Consider the following 21,731-nt stretch of genomic DNA (forward strand, 5'->3'; position numbering starts at 1 on the left):
TCATGATCTCCCAGTCTGTGAGTTCGAGCCCCGCGTCGGCTCTGCACTGGCAGCTGGGAGCCTGCTTGGGACTCTCTCTCCCCCCTGTCTCTCCTCATTCTCAATCTCTCTCTCCCCCTCTCCCAAAACAAATAAAGAAACTTTAAAAAAAGTAACGACGATGATGAGATCAGACTACACCGTGGCAGAAGTTCATCCCAGATGTGGAGGCCCCACCCCGTCAATACCAGGATTCGTTTGGTCAGCGACCGCAGTGCGATTCCTCAACTGGAAACCTCCGTAGCGAAAACCTCCGTAACGCAGGCTCGCAGGCCTCCTGGCAGAGCGGGGACTTTCACATTACTCAGGTGCCCTCAGGTAAGTATCTTCTCCCTGCTCAGCAAATCACTTAAATGCTTTCACGGCAGGCACACTGCGATGTCAACCTGATAACTACAGGACTCATTTCCACGCACTTGTGACCAACTAGCTGGCGCTTCAGAAAGCCAACGAGGCTGCCCTCCGTGTCGCTGGGCCACCGTCACGGTCAGGACACCAACCCCACGCGGACCTTCCAGGTCAGGATGAACTCGCCCCCCTAACCTCCTTTTACGTTGGCGACGTCTGTCTGGGTCAGCAACTCGGCACAGTTTGGTGAACCCACCTTCCACTTCACGTACAGCCAGTGACAGTTCAACCTTGACTCTACTCTGCTGGCCTTGAGGCACTGCGGGGTAAGATCTGGAGCCCTTACCCCCGTCAGCGGCGCCCCCTTATGCTTGAATGTGCTCTGCAGAAAGTCACTCTTGAAAGACAGACACGATGACCATCAAAAAAATACTTCTATGGGGCGCCTGGGTAGCTCAGTTGGTTAAGCGTCTGGCTTTGGCTCAGGCCATGATCTCGCGGTTTGTGGGTTCGAGCCCTGCCCGCATCAGGCTCTGTGTTGACAGCTCAGAGCCTGCAGCCTGCTTCGGATTCTGCCTCCCTTGCTCTCAGCCCCTCCCCCACTTACCCACACACTCTCTCTCTCTCTCTCTCTCTCTCTCTTAAAAATAAAAAAAAAATTTTTTTAATATTTCTATGTAGGTCAATCTATCAGAAATCCCAACCGAGGGGCACCCTGAGTGGCTCAGTCAGTCGAGCGTCCAATCTTGTAGCTTGTGAGTTCGAGCCCCACATCGGGCTCTCTGCTGTTACCGTAGAGCCCTTTTTGGGCCCTGTCCCCCTCTCTCTCTGCCCCTCTCCAGATCTCTCTCAAAAATAAAACAATAAACATTAAAAAAAAAATCTTGGGGCGCCCGGGTGGTTCAGTTGCTTAAACCAACTTCAGCTCAGGTTATGATCTCACGGGTCCCAGGTTCGAGCCCCGTGTCGGGCTCTGTGCTGACAGCTCGGAGCCTGGAGCCTGCTTCGGATTCCGTGTCTCCCTCTCTCCTTGCCCCTCTCCCACTCACTCGCGCACGCTCTCTCTCTCTCCAGAATAAGTAAACGTTAAACAAAGTTAATTAATTAAATAAATATATCAATCAACAGGTCATGGCATACCAATGGATGCGATGCCACCTGGCGGGACCTCCCCACCACGGTCCACTATGTCAAACCCCAGAGCCCTCTTAGCCAACTTCTCACAGATCACCTCGTGGACCGAATGCCTGACGCAGCTTTGCCTTGGTGCTTCTTCAACGTGGACGTCTGAATGATTCCCTCCCAGTGGAGGGACCCCAGTTGATCTCCCGCTCGGGGAGAGTAAGACACTGTGAGCAGACTGTTTATTCCAGAGCCGAGAACGATGAAGAGCCTCTCATATAAACAGGGGTGCTCCTCCGGGGCTGCAAAGCGTGGACTCCTTGGAAACGCCTGTGTAAGGACCAGCACGTCCAACAGACAAACATTAACGGCAAACTCTCAGGAGAAGTCCCCATGGAGACAGACCTATCAGCGGACTTGCCACGTGAGCGGGAGACGGGAAAGAGAATGCACTGGCAACGTGCCGTTTCCTCCTTCCCACTCCTCCTCGCTGTTATCTGATCTGGAGGAAATCTGGCTGCGCTCCAGGATTTCTTCCCATCCTATCACCTCGCCTCCAAGGACTCCATCCAGCACCTCCCAGCCACCTGCGGCAGAAGCAGCTCAAAGAGCCCTGTGACATCTGCGAGGCTGACTTTCCATGGCTTCTAAAACTCCCCATTTCCAAAACGTGAACCCCACTCTGCGGTAGAGCACCCCCACTTTGTGGCTGGGGGGCGCCACCCCCCCGGCCTTTCCAGCCCTCCTCTAGCACCGGCACAAAGCAAGGGCAGGCACGCCGCGGGGCTCTGTCGTCCGCTTCCTTTGGTTCGATAATGTTTTCCCGCAGTGGATGATCACAGGGCTCAGAAGAGCCAAATGTGCCTGTTGGCTCAGACATCGGGGACCCGCTTCAAGAGACAGTATGATGGGGAAGGTAAGTCTGTCTCTAAGTTACGCTCCAACGGCACGCTTCCCGGTCCCTGGCTTCCCATCCGAAGTCAGGGAAACAGGATCGCGCTCACGCTGACCCACAAGGTAGATAACCTGACCCCCAGGGCCCCTGCAGACAGGCAAGGTAAATCCCTAGGGACTCCCCAGTAAAGATGTGCTTGTAACACCAAACAGGCAGATTTCCCTTACATCAAACAGTTAGTTTCTTCCCTTTCTTCCATGGCACTATGATCACTCTTGAAGGACGAAACACATTTTAGAAGACAATTAGGGAGGAGCGCCTGGGTGGCTGGGTGAGCTGAGCATCTGACTCTCGTTTTGGCTCAGGCCATGATCTCACGCTTCGTGGGATCAAGCCCCACGTCGGGACTCTGTGCTGACAGCGAGAAGTCTGCTTGGGATTCTCTCTCTCCACCCCTCCCCTGCTAGTGTGCATACACTCTCTCTCTCCCTCTCTCTCAAAATAATAAGCATGAGAAAAGAAAAAAAAGAAAAAGACCATTCAGAGGAAAGCATTAACGTCCTTTACGCTCTCCAAGAACCCCGGGGTCACGGGCACCCTCTCCCTGGGCCTCGGTTTCCTCCCCCGCAGCGTGAAGGCACAGGAAGAAGACGGTCACGGAGAACTTTCCCAGCCCTCCTGAGGGAATCTGCTGCAAAGCCAAACTGCTCCTCGAGTCGCATTTTCTTCCTTTGAAAACCAAGCGTTCCGTCTGTGCTTCCTCACAAACACGGCCCTCCACCCCGTGACTTCCTGAGGCCAAAGGACCTTGGCTGCGGGAGCCGCAATGATGCACCTCCCGGCACATCAGCCAAGCGGAGGTCACGGGTGGGCCTGTCTTTGGACAGCTGTCCCCCGTGGATGCCTTTGCCGACAGCCGCTGGGACACACGGAGGGCAGGAAGGACAAGTTCAAGCACGACGGTGCACTAAATCCTGGCTGACCCAAGCCCGAATCCCCAGGCGCATGCCCCGCTGTGGGAAGGCTCTCCCGGAGGACTTGGCTTGCTCCCTCCAGGTAAACGCAAAAGGCTCTCACCACCTGCAGGCCAGGCTTTCCTCGGTCAGGAAAACTCTCTTCCCGCCAATGTCCGTGGTCGCCGCCCCAGGAGGGTGCGTGCGGAAGGCAGAAGGCCCCAGCCACATGGTTCTTGGTAAATCCTCCCCACCAAATGCCCCCAAACTGCAGGGAAGAAAGAAACGCACACCCCCCCCCCCCACCTGGAAGGTGAGGAAACCTTGCAAGGGGAAACCTGCCCCCCCCCCCTCACCTGCAAGGGGCCAGCCGGTCTTAGGAGAGGGTTCCCTGGTGCAGGGGTGGCTGAGCTGACTTGCTGAGACCACGAACAGGGATGCTCTGGGACCCTCGGGGAAGCAACGCGGAAACACAGGAGCACGCAGACCCCCCCGGGACCCACTTCGGGACCGCATGCTGAGTGAGAACACAGCACAGAAACGGCCGGTCGGTAGGGAAAGGCCTAAGGCTCGTGGAAAGGAGAGGGAGACAGAAGCAGGGGCACAGGTACGGTCCAGGGGACCCTGGGCCACATGAAGGGGATGATCCTGAAGGCTCGGTTGTGCAGCAGAACACCTGTCAGCACGGCCAAGCGGGGCCACGCTAAGGTCACGTCCGCACGCAGAGGAACCAGGCTGGAGGACGGCGTGGGGAGAGGAGCACAGGTAAATCAGGCTGGGGAGAATCTTCTTCGCTGATCGTTTCCTGTACTGTGGTAACAGGGCAGCAATAACGCCGTGTGCAAAAGAAAATGTGTACTTTTTGCGTTTAGAAGACGACGTCACTCAAAGCAGGAGGGAGGACAGCGAAGCCTTTGGACAGAGCACAGGGAGTTCTCGGGGGGCCACTAAGCGGCAGGCAGTCCGGTGGGGGACAAGGAGTGGCACGGCGCACCCCCTGAAACGCGGACGAGGCCAGCTCGGTAGCTCCGACCTTCTGACATTTACCAAGGTGCCACCTGCACGACTGCTTTGGAATGAGAAGGCAGGCGTTCTGCACACACACGCCCCATTTCTCTTCTAATTACAAGTTTCCCTAAAATACAACCAGGGCACATCTGAAGAAAAAAAACTCCACGTTTTGGGGACACACACACGCTTGTGTATGGTTTGATTCGCCTGCGCCTGACTGTAAGATTAGAGAGCATTTTTTTAAAGTTCAAAAGTGCCATTATACGTTGTTTCGGGTAATGTGTAGGTCTGCCCGACTGCATTTCTGTAATTGGCTGGTGGGCAGGGATGTGTGCTTCGGCTGATTTATGGGAAATACCCTCCCATCAGAACCTGAATTAAAATCCCAGAGGAAAAAAGCACTATTGTAGGCACGGGCATCAGGCTGGTCATTACAAAAATGCCAGGCTGGACACGTTGTTATTAGGCCAGAGAACACGCAGGGGTAGACTGGGCCACTCCATAACCTGCCTCAACCCCCAGCTACACAGACGAGGACTTTTCTCCCCCAGTGCACCAAACTCTGGACGGTTCTTCCAGAGGAAAGGAAAGAATCGCCTCCTGCCTCACCCTCTCAGGCAGGCTTACTACCAAAGGGAAGTTCAAAGAGTCGGTCTGCCAAGGTCTTCAGAATTTTCTCCCAAGACATTCCCGTAAGGTGCCAAAGGGATAGAAAGAGTGGCAGGTAACAGAGCCCGCCTGGCTCCCGGCTTCCCCTGCAGTGGTCCCCAATTAGACAGCTTAATTACAGACCCTCGCTGTTTATGGACTAGAACAGCCAGCAGCCGACCAGGAAGGGCAACTCCTTACTGGCCTCTAATTAAGCTGAGCCTGTCAGGCCACACGGGTGGGGAAAATGGTACTTTGGAGTTTTAGGATTTCCTTGCTTCTGGGTTTTGAGACGGGGACTCGTGATCTGGGAGGTAACACACAGTTGGTCCCTTTTCTGGAAGATAATCCTTCTGCCTGTGTCGGGCCAGCCTCTCCGACCCCTGAACTCCTGGAGGAGGGGGGGGGGGGAGGAACAGCACCTTCCCTTCTGGCCTGCAGCCATAATGGCCATTAGGAATCATTTCTCTTGTGTAACTGCACAATAAAGCAGCCAGGATCGTGGGAGATGGGCCAGCCCGAATCAAGCAGAGGGCAGGAAACGTTAGCATCTCAGGCTGGCACAGCAACGTCCATGTGTGACCCGGGAACCCAGCAAAGACGGCCAAGTGGATCCCAGCCCGACACGGCTGTGCACAACCGGCCACCTGCGTCAGGGGCCGATGGCACCAGTGAGTGATGGTGTGGGCACGCCTCAGGGGTGGGGGGAGGAGAGCTGGGGCGTCTGCCGACAGGGAAACGGAATTAGGTTGCTCTGGAGGCTGATACCCCCTCCCCTAAGGGGACACCAAATACCGGAGGAGACCCTCACGTCCAGGAAAACCGTGAGTGCTTTTTGAGCAATGGTGGGCCCCCGAACCTCGTTCGTAATGGACGAACCACAGCGGCAAACGTGCCGATTTCCCAAAAGGGAAACGGTCCATTCCTGACAACGTTACCAGTTCCTGAATAGGTCAACAGCCCACCATCCCAAAAGAAAGTCCTGGGACAGTGGAACCTGCCCTTCAGGTGTTTTCCACGGCTCTGAGAAGCTGCAACGAAGGGCCCAGCAGCAGGGAGCACAGCACATGACATTTGGTTTTCCAGACGGAGCCGTCGCAGGCCAGACTCTATTTCCCAACAGTGAGAGAGGTTCTCTGTGCTGCTTCTGCAAACAAAAGAACACACCTCCTACAGGCCCAGAAATGCAAGGCCGGCGAGTACTGAGCAGATGGGGGGGGGGGGGGGGGGCGGCAGGTCCCACCACACATGACGTCACCTCGCCACGTGTCCACGTCTGTCCGGGGGCCTCAGCCTCCCCGTCCAGCGGTCTGGTCGCTGAGCAACACTTCTGGCCAGAGAAACAGATTCCCGCCTCAGCCTCCCCGTCCCCTGCCCGCCCTGGAAACGCTGGGATTCTCCAGGGTTCTGTCTCAGGCCCACTTCTCATGCTACACAATCACCCTGGATGAGTTCATCCACCCCCAAGGCTTGTTCTCGATCTCTAGACAACCTTCAAATGCTCTGGCTCAGATCTGAGCTTTGGGGGGGCGCCCGGCCAAACAGCCTTCCAAACAACCCCCACTCAGCCGCCCCCACGGGGACTTCCTACCCAGCAATGGCATGGCCACAGCAGAACACGTACCGGACCCTCCCCGAACCCGAGAGCCACGGTTCCCCGTCCAGCCCTGAGCCTCACTTCCCCCTTTTGTTCCCTGTGCCAAACCCAGCCGACCGCTGTGGCCCCAGGCCAGGAGCAAGGGTGCTGGTCCTCCAACCTCCCTCTCAAATCTCTCCAGATTGGCCTCCTTCCTTCACCTCCACTGTTACTATCTTAGGACAGTGGTTCCCAACAAGCCATTTTGCTCCACAGGGGACGCTGAAGATGCTGTTGGCTGTCACAACTGTGAAGAGGCTGCTGCCCCCATCTGCTGGATCCAGAGGACAGGGATCCTGCTAACATCCTCGGGAGCACAGGTCAGCCCCCCAAACAAACAAAAAAATCATCCAGTTCAAACTGCCTCCCGTGCCCACGTTGAGAAACCATGTTTTAGGCCAACTTCCTCCGTCTGCCGGATTATTACAAACCTCCCGGCCGGTCTCCCCCTCCTTCCTGTCTCCGCTTTCGCCCAGACTGTTCTCTATAGGGGAGCCAGGGTACTCATCTGACTCCCAGACACATGATCACACGGTTTATTCTTCCCCCAATCCTGGAAAGCAACGCCAGTGACTTGTAATCTCCCCGCTCATTGATGGCTACTATTAATGCCGTGAGGTTTTTTCCGTTCGATCCTTTACCTGGGTATATACAAAGCTTTTTATTTTTTAAGGTTTATTTATTTATTGTGAGGGTGGGGGTGAGGGAGGGGCAGAGAGAGAGGGGGAGAGAGAATCCCAAGCAGGCTTAGCACTGTCAGCACAGAGCCTGACGCAGGGCTCGAACCCACGAACCCGGGATCGCGACCTGATAAAAAGTTGGATGCGTAACCGACGGAGCCACCCAGGTGCCCCAAGATTTTTCTTAATTTTTAATTTCACTAACAAAATTGAGAGACCAACCGGTTTTGCAATTTGTTTTAATTTAATAAAGAGACATTAGCATCGCTGATGTTTATCTTTACGCTCTTCACAACTTTTTCTGGGAGCTCGCTCCAATCTCCTTCACTGTTTGAGCCACTGTGCGTGGAACACCTACTACGTGCAGTGCGGCAGACAAGACTCAGACAGGCACCTCCAGGCGCTCCCATTCCTAGGGACACGACACCACTACATTCACCTTCCCATGGTCATAGTATCTCAGGGCTGAACGTGGCCATCTAGTCCAACTTCCTATCTTACAGCCAAGGACACTGTGGCCCAAGGAAACAAGGAGGCACACAGCCAGGCCACACGGCTAGTATGGGACATGGCCAGTTGCCACCTACCTTTCGTGGCCACGCCTCTATAATGTGGCACTGCTTCACCTTCCCGTGTGGAAAGGCCTACAAGTACTGCCTTCTGGCCCAGAGCACCTACCTTCACGTTCCCCTTAAAAAGAGAGACGTCCTGAGATGCGACGAGGTGCTGGGTACCCTATAACCCTGTCAGCAAGACTAATGCTCGCTGTACAGATAAAGGAGCTGATATCCAAACAACGGCCGCATACAAGGGGCTGAATCACACAGGGAGTGGGGGGCCGAGGGGGGTTGCGTGTTTGTCTGCAAATCTCCAACCTTCCTGTAAGAGCACCTTTCTCAGGACCCACCCGACTCCAGTAAGGCCTCATCTTCACTAGCTACATCCACGACGGAGCCCCTTCCAAACAAGATCACACTCTGAGGCAGCGGGGGTCACGGCTTCAACACATGGAGTTCGCGGGGACACAACTCAGCCCGTAACGAGTGGCGACACGAGGGTTCGGTCAGGCTGACCCACCGCCGAGCCGGCAGGGTTCCAGACAAGCCCTCTTACGTCCCCAGCATCACCCAGACTCGCAACCGGACATCCACTTCCCGTCCCACAGCCATGACCGCGTCCACAATCAACGAGCTTTCCCTTCCCACTCCTTCTCTGAGCCCAGTGACCCCACCGAAACTCAGGGGGAGGGGTGTTGATCCTTTAGTACGGTCACCGCCAAAAGCACGGTGCAGGGGGGACACTACCCCCTTCTCTCCATGGGGCCAAAGTCCTAGAAAGACGCCCCAAAGATTCAACGCACTCACTGAAGGAAAGAAAACTACAGCTGACGTGGGTGACAATTTCAGGACCAACCTTATTCTTCAGAAGCCTGCTCTCCAGAACATGAGCTCTTAGAGCACAGAAAGGGAAACCGTCCCGCCCTGAATGACATTCTTCAGCCGTCCCCACCAGAGTCTACGTCCCCCGGGGACAGTGGCTCCAGCAGCACAGCTTTCGTGGAGGGAAGGGCAGAGTCCGGAAAGGGCCCCGTGGCTGCCTGCACCAGGAGAGTCACTGATCCAGTTGATGGAATCTTCTGAATGCCGGATGAAAGAGTTAATCCACCTTACACACCTGAGGACGACCAAATACACAGGGCAAGCTTTTTTTCTAGGCGGGTCTATTACCAAGCACGAGGAAAGGCAAACCCCGTCAAGCAGAGGAAAAGAGAAAGGGAAATAGAAAAGAAATACTGCCTGCATGTGTGGGGAGCTTGGTGGTGAACACGGTGTGTTCACGGAAGTATACCACTTCCTTCCTGAAATTACTTGGGGTAGGAGTTTAGGGGTACTTTTTCTCATTCCCCTCGCAGACGAGGGAGAGGCTCAGAAAGGTGTCACGCCTCAACCACTGCCGTGAGACTGGGCTACAACGTCAAGACTCAAACTCGGGACACCTGTTACTCACACGTCAGGCGCCTCTTGACCACCAGGTCCTGGGGCAGAAGGTTGGAGAAGCTTCCCTGGCAGGGAAGAAACGTTCCCACCTCCGAGGGAGAGTTGGTTCTGGAGCTGAGGAAGCGTCACGGGAAACCCACGCGGATTTGAGATCATACAGGTGGCCCCCATCGGCGACAATTCAGACCATCTCGACACCACGAAAAGAGGGCATTATTGTGACCAACATAAAAACCCAGCAGTCTTGTTCTCGGTTGCACGACTACAGTGGGAACGTGGAGAAATCTGGGAGAAAAGCCCCACTCGGAGTGGGGGCGCTAAGGAAGGGCTTGCTGACGTTTGCAAACATTCCAGAAAGATTTCCCGAGCCCCCCGGAGGGTGCGGCCTCTGCCGACCCACGGTGCCTTGCACACAGCTCGTCACGGCACCAGGTGGTAGAATGGGTCAGGGGTGGGTGAGTTCACAGCCTGGGACACCAACTCTCTGATGGACAGTGTGCAGGCTCCGGCTCCCGTGAGAAGCTCCACAGGCACGGTCTCCAGTGAGACCCAGTCCCAAGTAAGGGGACCTTCCAACGTCTGGGCTCTCTACTGCTCTGAACAGAACCGCACGCGGGCTGTATAATCACGGCGGTGATGTTGCCACTGCTGTGGTCAAGGCTCCTAAGGAGGCGGAGGTGACAGGGCATCAAACACAAATGGTTACCCTGTCCCTACCCAGAGCTCTCAAGAGCAGAATCGAGCAGTGCACCGATGCAAGCTCAAGCAGGTATTTCCAAACACGCATGATAAATTATTACCAGAACGGAAAGAAGAAAATCCAGAGATACATGACTGACGGGAAAGCCCCACCACCTGTCTTAAAGCCACAGCGGCCTCTTTCCGTCAGTGTCCAGCCAAGTGCAAGGGTGCGCCCACTCACAGATTTGGGAAAACCTGGGCACCGGGCTGCAGCTTCTGGGGGAGGGGCTCAAGCAAAGCAGAACTCAAGGCCGCGGAGCTCATCCAGAGTGAGAGGCTAAGACTTCGCACGAGGCTTCCTTCCGGTTCTTAAAGAAACAGAGACGCCCTCCGGCACAGGCAGGGCCAGCCAGGTCTTCCCACGTGGCTCCCTCCGTTTTCTAGCCACTAAGCACCTGAACCTTCTGCTAAAACAACTATCGATCTAAAGAGGAACATCAAGGGGTGCCTGGGGGGCTCAGACGGTTGAGCAGCTGACTTCGGCTCAGGTCATGATCTCACGGTCCGTGGGTTCGAGCCCCGCGTCGGGCTCTGTGCTGAAGGCTCGGAGCCCGGAGCCTGCTTCGGATTCTGTGTCTCCTTCTCTCTCTGCCCCTCCCGCGCTCATGCTCTGTCTCTCTCTCTCTCACTCTCTCTCTCTCTCTCTCTCTCTCAAAAATAAAATAGACATTTAAAAAAAATTTTTAATAAATAAATAAACAGGAACATCAAGGTGACTTACAGGGCACGTTTTATATTCCACGCGCCAACATGCCATCGGGCAAGCGCAAAAGGAAGACAGCAGATGGTCAGCCTGCTTGCACGTCTCCTGATGACATTGGCTGGCGTGGTTTCGGAGGACAAACACGACCACCTAAACCGAGGAGAGACAACAGAGCCTGGATCCCCGGGGAGAAGGCAGGCTCAACAAGACAACCGAAGCATCCGAAGGTTCTCGCTTGCAGCCACGACCTGTATGTGCCTGCCCGATCCCAGCCCGGAAAGCAAGCCGTGTGAACCGTGGCCGTGGGCAGATGGTCCTGGCCAGCCCCAGGTGGATTTCAGACCGGCCCGCTCACCAAAGCCGGGAGCACACGCAGAGTTCACACGGCTGTGGCCGGCACTGAGACAAAGTGGGGGCTCCGTGCATAGGCAGGGGGAAGCCTGGGGGCTCCAGATTCCCCCCCAGGCTCTGCCCTGACAATTCCCCCTGGCCTGGCCGGCCGCTGGGCACGCCCCTGGGAACGCTGCTCCAGAGGTAAGATCCGACCGAGAGCCGGTTTGTTAGTTTACCTGCAGGGGCAGCTCACCTCTCGGGGTCCTGCGGAGAACACATTCTCACATTCTCGGCTTGCGGATTAGCTGGATTTAGCCACACGTGACTGAAAACCCCAAAACAACAGCGGCTTCACAAGAGGCGAATATTTCTCTCTCCCATCAGTGAAGTCTCCAGGTGGGCGGGAGGCTCCAAAACCCCAGACCCGTCCCGCTTCCGCTTCCGATGTGACTGTCACTGCCTGGGTCCAATAAGGGGAAGGGTGGGGCACAGGGCCCCACCCTTTCTCTTGTACTGAGATTTACCAGAGGCTGCCAGGTAGTAGCTCCAGTGGAGTCTCCAGGGAGCGGCCACAGGTAACAGCAGGAGAAGATCTATCTATTCTAGACCCAGCTCAGGGCTGGTTCGAACAACAACCTGTACTTTGTCGGCGTCTCCATGCACCACACGCGTGTCCAAGCATCTTTCCAGGTCTCGCTCGCCGAATTTTCTCCACAAGCATGTTTCATGGATGCCCCCCCACCCTTGTCCAGCTGAGGACACCATGGCACAGGGGTTAAGTCCCTTGGCCAGGCTCCTACAGAAGCCAGCTCAGGGAGACTGGCACTGGATTATCCTAAACCCGGGATCACTGCCTGGAGGAAGCAGCATGGGGGAGACTCGACCCCGAGGAAGGATGCCCCCTGAGCCCACGGGCCTTTGGCAGGCGGCGCCAGCCAGCCACGGCAGGAACAACCAGGACCCCGGGGCTCGGTCCTGGGGCACAGGCCCCCTCTCGACCGACAGCGCCCTGGTGGGGCAGCCCCCCGGCCAGCCTCCATCTGGCTATTTCCCGCAGCCTGCCCGGTCCACCCTCCCCGCCGCTCATGCCAGGCTCCAGGCGTGCGTTGCCCAGTTAAACTCCCCTGAAGCAACCCTTCAAATCTTCAGGGAACCCCCTTGCGGCCCCAGGATCCGACAGCATTAGAATCATCAAGCTGGCTGCTTACACATCAGAAGGAAAACACGCAGAGGGTCTGGGCGTGTTTACCTGCAGGAGCGTGAACCCTGACGACGTGGGTCGCCCCCTCTGCGGATTGCGCCCGGAGCGTGGCCCCGGTATCCAGGCACTGCCTGCACATTTGCATACGAACGAGCTAGACGGGAGGCCCTGTCAAAATATTTTTTGACAGGCCAGAGACGCGTTTTATGACACGATCCTCAGTTAGCAGCGAATGTGTTCACAATATGTTTCCGCAATCTGCCCATCTCTCCGAGGCGGGCTCTTTGTTTTGCTCAGGCTGCGCGGGCTGTCGCGGGGATTCATGCATTATGCAGGCCCGGGCACCGAGCGGGGGCCTCGCTGTCACATAATTAGGGGGAGGGATGCGACAGAGGCGGCGGGGCAGGGCGTTGCCATGGAGGCGGCAGGGGAAGGTGGTCGCCTTGGGATGGAAGACAGATGCGCCCCGACCCAAGCCGGGGCTGAGCCCGGAGGCACCGCGGCGGGGACTTCACGTGGAAACTGAAGCGCGATGCGTCCCACTGGCTCCTCACCAAATCCAGGGTGCGGAGAGCTTGGATGTGCGGGACCCCACGTGACAGGGAAAGTACCTGTGCCGGCAGGCTCCAAACCCGCTCTCAAACATCTTCAAAAAAACATAATGTGCAGGGGCACCCGGGTGGCTCAGTCGGTTGAGCGTCCGACTTGGGCTCAGGTCACGATCCCGCGGCTCGTGAGTTCGAGCCCCGCGTCGGGCTTGCTGATGTCAGCGCAGAGCCAGCTTCGGATCCTCTGTCCCCCTCGCTCTCTGCCCCTCCCCTGCTCATGCTCGCTCGCTCTCTCTCTCAAAAATGAAAATAAAAATTTAAAGCAATAATAATAATGATGGGGTGCCTGGGTGGCTCAATTGAGCATCCGACTTCGGCTCAGGTCACGATCTCGCAGTTCGTGGGTTCGAGCCCCCCATCGGGCTCTGTGCTGACAGCTCGGAGCCCGGAGCCTGCTTCACATTCTGTGTCTCCCTCTCTCTCTCCTCCCTTCTCACACTCTGTCTCTCTCTCCTTCAAAAATAACTAAACATGAAAAAAATTTTTTTTTAATAATAATGATAATAATATACAGAAAAAATTGTCAGGAGAAATTGCACCAACTTTTCTTTCAATATGTGTTTTAATCGCCACAAAACCTTTCTACAGGTCCCTATTTAAAGTTCCATATTAACATATTACTACCATAACGGGACAAAGAAGTGCAATGAATTGTTCCATGTAACACGACGAAACGGGGAATATCTGCTTCAAAAGACAACGCGGTGATTAATAAAGTGTCAGTACAATCGAGCCTCCAAGTGATGGTCTTTTGCTGCTGTCCATGAAGTCCACTCACGTTCTTATTAACAGCCGTCACCATGCTGGACCCCTGGCCCCACGCTGGAGACGCCCCTCCTGCCCGTCTGTCCCATTCTCCTCCTCCTGGTCTAGAGGGTCTGGCCACGGCCACGGCAGCCTGTGTCCCCCCAGCTCCCCAAGTCCGGTCCCGCTGCGCCTCCCCCGAGAGCCCATCCCCCGGTGCTTCCTTTCTTCTTCCCTCAGACGTCTGGCCCTCGGCCCTCGGAGGTCACTGGGCCCCTTCCCTTCTGCCAGGTCCATCCAGGAGTCCAGGCACAGAGCTCCTCCTTTCCGGGCCCAGCCCAGCCCCCGGGAGGGGGCTCCTCCCTGTGTGCTTTCTTCCCTCCGCCCCAAAGAACTCACCCAGCACGGTCGGGGTGGGGGGCCGACTCACTACAAGGCTCCTGTGCTCCCCTCTCCTCCCACCAGATACAGCCCCCCAGGTACCGGAGGAGACTCACCCGCAGGTGAGTAGGGGCTTGGCCACGAGAGGTGTACCCACCCGGCTCACCCCCTTCTTGTCCAGTGTGCCGTTCTCTTCCCAAGTTCACTACCAGGGACCCTCTTCCTCCTCCGCTTGAGGAGGTTCTGGGACATACCTTTCTATTCTGACTTCATCCCTCTCTCCGGTTGGCCAGGACTCAAAAATAACATTCAAACCACTGAGAGTAATCGGGGTGCGGGGGATCCACCCTCAGCAATAAACACGAACCCCATTACGGAGTCCCCTCACAACACGCGTGGCGAACAGCTCAGAGACAGAGCATTCTACTGTGACCGTCCTGGAATCATCAGAGGGTGCCCCAAAATGTGTACAGGCAGAACCGGACTTGGTCCCATGACGGAGGGCCCCCGAGGCTACCGAGATCAGCACACCCGACCCACGAACCCCAAACAGGCCAGTGGCCGCTGTCCACACATCAGAAGGAAGACCGGTCCCCTTACAGGAGAGACGGGATACTCTTCCTAAAAAGGGGCTTCTACAGCATCGATGTAAATAACAACACACATGGCCTCTTTTCAGCGTGCGCAGTTTGAAGTTTTGTTTATGAGAACACTGAAAACAAATCAACACGCCTACAGGTCTTGCTGGATTTCGAATACTAAATCTGTCAGGACACAGGTCAAAAACTAGGGCCCCGGGGCCAAATCCCACCCACCGTGTGTTTCTGTCAATAAGGCTTTACTGAGACGCGGCTGCGCCCACGTGTTGACGTACTTCCCGCTACAACAGCAGCTCAGAGGTTGCGTGGGACAGGACGTCACGGCCCGAGAAGCCAGGTCCCGTCCAGACAGTGCTTGTTGCCCTCTGAGCCAGCACCTGTTGCCTCTCTGTGCTTTGCCCCCTTGAGAAGACGCTGTGAGTGCCATTCAAGTAACTCCTTCTTAACTAAACTCTGCCGCAGGGGGAGCTTGAGCTCTCGCGACCCCGAGATCGAGAGTCCCAGGCCTCCCGGACCAAGCCCACCAGGCGCCTCGCGTTACTCCTTTTTAAGTAGCCTCAATCGTGGGGTGCCCAGGTGGCTCAGTCGGTCAAGCGTCCGACTGCTGGTTTCAGCTCAGGTCATGATCTCACGGCTCACAGGTTTGAGCCCCGAGTCGGGGTCTGCGCTGACAGTGGGGGGCCGGGTCGGGATTCTCTCTCTCTCTCTCTCTCTCTCTCTCTCTCTCTCTCCCTCTCTCTGCCCCTCCCCTGCTTGTGCACGCTAAGTACTAAGTAAATAACTTCATTTATATATGTAATACAAGGTCACTGAGGAAAGCGATATATACTTAAGAAAAACGTTAAGGGCCATAAGGGCTTGCTCGGTTGTTAAGCATCGGACTTCGGCTCAGGTCATGATGTCACGGTTCGTGAGTTCGAGTCCCACACTGGGTGAGCTCGAGCCCCACTTTGGGTGAGCCCCACTTCTCTCCCTCTCTGCCACTTGTGGGGTCCCCTCTCTCTCTCTCCCTCTGCCCCTCATTCACTTATGCCTTCTCTCTCTCAAAAAAGAAAAGTGGAAGGGGAAAAAGTGATCCATAAAACCTACCGTGACCTCCAGTCACAGGCTGGTGGACGTCCTTCGCGATCTCTACACAGAATGCGTTTTTTAAAAATAATGGCATTAACCCACGTGCCACACACTCACCAAGTGCCAGCCGGGACACTGGAGGCCCCACCTGGGGTCTCCCCATTAAGCCACCAAACAAACGTCCCAGGGAGCACACACACACTGTATTCGGTGATTTCCACCCACCGCTCAGCGAAGACAGAAACCGGGATAATATCTACGTTTTCCCAGGTTTTCACTCATAAAATGCAGCAACTAACCCCCGTGCATTCTTCTGACACCCTCGCTGCTGACCTTCGACCTCGCTTTATGCCTTTCTCCATGTGGAGTTTCTACATCAAACGTGTGAACATTTCTGAAACAGGTTGTCACGTGCCCCTCCAGACAGGTCGGCCAGTGCACACTCCTACCAACAGTGACAGTGTCCTAAATCACCTTTCAGATCACACATCTCACTCCTGGCACAAAGTGTCACAGCCAACGGCGCATTTGGAAAGGGGCACGAAGACGGTCCGAACGCTCACGCGCCCGTATTTACGCCGTCATCCTGTAATTCCCTTCCGAGGTCATGTTTTTAACGAATTAAAAACCCGGTGACTCGTAAACGTGAAAACTGCTATCTTGTTGGGCTGCTCACAGTGCCTTTTCACAGCACAGTTTCGCTCTCTTTTGGACAATGAGGCCTACGATTCCCCCCCACAGGGAGGAATACCCCTCTCTCCCAGCCAGGCAGAGCCAGCCCTGACCCCAGCTGCCCGGGACCCCTGCAGGTTGCCTCCAGCTGCCCCCACCAGGCTGTCAACCGCCCAGGGCACTCAGATCGCCACACAAGCACCTCCGCTCCCTGCTGCTAGGAAGGTTTCGATCCCAAAGCCTGCGATTGGGCTGTCTGGATGGCGTCCGGAAGCAGCCCAGGTCTGTGCACTTTCCTGCTACATTCGGAGACCTCAAGGTTAGGGAGGAGGAAGACAGCGGCACCCCAAGTCCCTTACCCAGAGGCTGGAGCCATCCTGAGGGCCCTCCCATCAAACACACCCACAACGGTCTGAGAGGCTACAAACTCATCCCTGGGCAGGACGCGGGTCCCCCTCGGCCCCCTCCGCACACGTACGCAAGCACTTAGCACAAGTCTAACGCAGGCAGGCGCATACGCGGCAGGAAAATGTTTTTAAACACGGAAAATAGGGGCGCCTGGGTGGCTCAGTCGGTTGAGCGGCCGACTTCGGCTCAGGTCATGATCTCACGGTCCGTGAGTTCAAGCCCTGCATCGGGTTCTGTGCTGACAGCTCGGAGCCTGGAGCTTGTTTCGGATTCTGTGTCTCCCTCTCTCTGACCCACCCCCGTTCATGCTCTGTCTCTCTCTGTCTCAAAAATAAATAAACGTTAAAAAAAAATTTTTTTTAATAAAAAATAAAAAAAATAAACACGGAAAATAAAATTTCGTGAGTCTTTAAAGAGATACATTGAACTCTGAAATAAGTAAAATTCTAAATGGAATATTCTACAGCAGGTAAAATGAAAAACACACCGTTTTCCATTCAAACTGCACAAGGGTATCTTCAGCATGCAGGTTCTTGCCCCTGGTACACACAGAATGCCAGACACCGTGTGACGACACACACATCACAGTTCAGAGAGGCACAGATGGTGGTAAAGGCACGGCCGTCTTCAATGGCGAAGGGGAGCAGGGATGGGCCCCCCAGTGGGTCCACGGCTCTTTCTTTCAGAAACATAAACACAGGGGCGCCTGGTGGCTCAGTCAGTTGAGGAACCGACTCTTGATCTCGGCGCAGGTCATGATCTCACAGTTCGTGAGTTCGAGCCCCGCACTGGGCTCTGGGCTGAAAGTGCAGCGTCCGCTTGGGATTCTCTCTCTCCCCCTCCCTCTCTCTCTGCCCCTCCCCTGCTCGTGCTGTCTCTCTTCCTCTCTCAAAATAAATAACCTAAGGAAAAAAAACCAAAGCATAAACACACACATACCCTCTACAGAGAAAGCAAACGAGGCAAACTTTTAAATCAGGGAGCTGCATGGTAACACCCATCCTGGTCTCCTCTCTGGACTTGAGTACTGGAATCATTCAACGCTTTCAAAAGTTAGGATATAAAGCTCGCTCAGTTAAAGTTTCCTCTCAGCAAAATGTCACTCGGGACGCAGGCTGCAGAGCTAATGTTTGGCCACGCTCTCCGGAGTGGGCCGGCCCTATTTCGGGGTTCTTCTGTTAGTAATTAGTGGTGAGAGATTTCCCCCAAGGCCCTGCTTATGGACACACTCGGTGTGATCTAACTTATCCATGAGGCAGCCTGCTTTGGAATCATCTTCAAAACGGAAACAAAATTTTCCTCTTGGGGGCTATACCTTATTAAATACGACCTTTTGCCATATTACAAATACTAAGCGTCTCACGGATATTAAAAAACACTACAATACTCAAAAAAAGAAAAAAATCTGGCATAGGAAGGAACGACCTAGGGTGGCAGAAAGCAGAGATGTGTCATTCATTCAGAGAAAATGTCTCAAGTTGGGGGCGGGGGGGGTTAAAAAGCCAAAAGTCAAGAAATACACCCCAAATGTGTCATTGGGAGGCTTCCAGAAGTGTAAGTTCAGAGGCCTACAACACGGCAGCCTAGACTTCCACTTGTGACCAGCCTTGCTGGAAGGCCCACATACCTGCAGGGGGCCCATGGGCACCAGTGTGGAGGCCAGTGGCACAGGGATGGGGACAGAAAGGGCACTGAGGAAGGGGCTAAGACACAGGTCTCGGCCCAGGACGGCTCACCACACCCTGAAAACTTGCAGCAGTGACTTTCAAAGCTGCCACGTGCAGAACCAATGGAGTCTAATAACCCACCATTTCCAAATTAGCTCATTTTCTGTCTCCAAAACATGTTTTGCTAGTGTGGACACCAGTTGGCATGAGGCAAAGCAAATCTTGCTCCACAGGCTGCCACCCGCAGATCTGTCTGTGCACAGCCCACAGAGCGTGCATCCGTCCCCTGAGCGGTCCCTCCATTTGGATGCACTGTTTCTGCAGCTCTGTCAGAAGTCCCAAAGGAAAAGAAAGGCCCAGGTAGGTAAAAATATCAGCCATGGCGGCCTCTGAACGAGGGCAATCAACGGAAAATGAGCACAACCCTAGAATACGCTCAAATAACTGAGGGCCTTAATGTTGCCTCCCTACTCCCCCTCGCTTCCCTCCAGGGTGCGGGCAGGGAAGGCCGGGAGCATGGGTCCCAGCCCACCAAGACCCGCACCTTCCCACGTCCCCTACCCCCTGAAGCAGTGCTGACCGGCAGGGGAGACCACAAGCATCGCGATTTACTTCCTACAACGACTGCCCGGTGCGCATGACGTGCGAGAGACACGCATTTCCCAAAAACTTGCCGTACGACAGGGGTGGGGTACGTGACTGAGTGGTAAGAACAGACTGGCCCCTAAGTGCTCAATAAACATTAGGGTCCAACTGACTCCTAAGACCGGTGTGAGTGGCCACAGAACCACCTGCTTCTGTCCCGGCCGGGCTCCCAGGGTTAGAGGTCTGGTTTTCAAAACGGACACTGACCGAGGGGTTGACTTTGGGGAGTCCGTGAACAGGAGCAACTAGACCTACCAGAATTCAGTTACAGAAAAAGCACAGCAAGGCCAACACTGTCCTCTCCAACGCCTATCTTTAGATCATGCTTCCCTGGCTCTGCGGAGCAAGTCCAGGGACAAGGTCTAGATCATGCTTACCTGGCTCTGCAGAATGAGTCCAGGGACAAGGTTTAGTCTCCGTTCGCCACCCCGGGCACGTGTGGGCACACAGATGACAGGGCAGCGCCTGTCTCGCGAAGCTAAGGTGACTCTGGAGGAAGAAGATACCACCGGCCACTGACTGGCCGGACAGTGTAAGAGAGAGTTCATTAGCTCGTTCCGGAACCTGCTGACAGGCTAAACCACAACCAACACTCTATAAAGCCAGCAGGAGAGCTAGGGTGGCCAGCAGGCACGGACCATTCTGGAAAGTTCTTTTCTCAAAGCTGGGAAGAACTCGAAGAGAACCATCAGCTGTTAACCTGAACTATTTTACTAAAACTTATTTTGGGGCAGCCAAAAAAACCAAACCAAAGCAACCAAGAATGTGTCATCCCATTGGACAGCTGTCTGCGTGTAACCTATTCGCCACACATCAAGGGAAGGTCGAGGCATTCTGAACCAGTAAACAGGATTTAACGACGGACAGCAGCAGGCCAAACACTAGATAGAATGCATATTTGCGTTTCTGCTGCAAGAAAAGGGGCCGAGTCCATAAGAGGCAACAGGAAACGTCCAGAAAGCAGGCCACCATTCCTAGGCGTGGATGGCCACCTGAGCAGCACCCTGTCCCACATGGAGCCTGGACATCAACAGCTGCCCCCGGGGGCATAATCGTGCTCCCTCCTACTGCACCGGGAACACGTCAAAAGTAACAGCTACAGTTCCTCTGTCTTCAAATACTCGGGATATAAACCCGTGCCAAGAGCAGGCCGTCCAATTTCTAACACAGGAAATAAGCACGGACACGGGGAATGACTCATCCTCCTATCGGAGCGACCAGTGGGGTCACTGACATTTAAGTCAGAGAAGCCTCCAAAGCACAAAGGGTAGGGGATCCTTCCCCATTTCCAGGGGAACCACACCAGAGACATGACGGACCCCTAAGGAGCTGGATGGCATCCCTTGATGCAGACGCAAGAACTTGGGGTGCCCAAGGTAAGGATGGCGAGAAAGACCACAGTGGTGGTTTGCACCCACTGCTCTACGCGCCCATGTCACTTAACCGGCGCACCTGCTCTGAGAAGGCGGGACTATAACCTGCCAGTGTCACTAGCAGATGAGGAGACTGAGAGTCACCCAGCCCATCTGGGAGTAGAGCCAAGATCCAAACGGGGCCCCCTGGCTCCAGAAGTCACAACGACCCCCAGACTTCATCACCTTCCCAGCAGTGAGGAGGGGGTGCCAACCCCCATCACCAACGAAAGCACAGGTGCTGTGGCTCAAGATCCGCCCACAACTGAGAGGAAAACGGAGCTGTGCAAGATTCACTCACCTGCATCCCTAGCAAACACGGAGACGGCACCTGCTAGGGGCTGGACCCCCACCTCCATGCTGGGAACAAACAGATACGGCACCTGCTGGGGGGACCCCCCCTTCGTGCTGGGGACAACCACGGATACGGCACCTGCTAGGGGCTGGACCCCCACCTCCATGCTGGGAACAAACAGATACGGCACCTGCTGGGGGGACCCCCCCCTTTCGTGCTGGGGACAACCACGGATACGGCACCTACTAGGGGCTGGACCCCCGCCTTAGTGGTGGGGACACACTGGGCACTGACCAGCCCTCCTGATCTCATACTCCATCCACAGCAGGGAAAGAAAGGAGCACCGTGTGCCTGGGGCTGTGTTGCATGGTGAAGCGTGAGGCAGGGGAAGGGAGCAGGGCTTTGGTGGGGGTGGTCACCCAGGAGGTTTCTCCAGTGACACCTGAGTAAAGGCTGAAAACAGTGGGGGCTGCGCCCCAAGGACACTGGGGGAAGGCCGTCCGGGAAGAGGAAGGCAGACCAAGACACTGATGGGCAGAAGAGCTACTGTGGCGCATGGAGGGGACAGGAGGCGAGCGCCAGGGGAGCCAGAGGGCTGTATCGGGCCTGGAAAGCCAGGGGGAGGTTCTGGTCGGAGGGGGTCACGCCCTGACTTGGGCTTCGAGGGCTCCCCTGGCTGCTGCGCGAAGCCAAGCGTCAGGGAGGGCAGGAGCAGTGGCCAGAAGACCAGCAGCGACCCACCGGGCAGTGATGCTGCCCAGGGCCAGGGCGAGAGAGCTGGTGCCTAAGGAGGTGAGGAATCTGGGCACAGGCAGGGCAGGGCGGCGGGTGTGATGGAGGAGGGCTCCAAGGAGCCAAGGGCGGGCGCTGCAGAGGCCCCAAGAAGGCAGCGCCCCCCACGGGGGGGACAACACTGTTCTGC

At 55.6% G+C, this 21,731-nt stretch overlaps 1 protein-coding gene across 7 annotated transcripts in view; it reads right to left on the reverse strand.

The window, feature by feature from the left end:
* Nucleotides 1-21,731, reverse strand: part of AGAP1 (ArfGAP with GTPase domain, ankyrin repeat and PH domain 1) — a 549,180-nt gene that overhangs the window by 420,194 nt on the left and 107,255 nt on the right. Inside the window, exon 1 of one of the 7 annotated variants that reach the window (XM_058700455.1) lies at nt 19,480-19,692. The exons of the other annotated variants lie outside the window; for them this stretch is intronic. The gene's annotated coding sequence lies outside the window, so the exon portion shown is untranslated. Of the gene's footprint in view, nt 1-19,479; nt 19,693-21,731 lie in introns of those variants that run through there. 7 annotated transcript variants of the gene reach the window in all.

This window comes from Neofelis nebulosa, chromosome 2 (genome assembly GCF_028018385.1).
Source record: "Neofelis nebulosa isolate mNeoNeb1 chromosome 2, mNeoNeb1.pri, whole genome shotgun sequence".
NCBI lineage: Eukaryota > Metazoa > Chordata > Mammalia > Carnivora > Felidae > Neofelis > Neofelis nebulosa.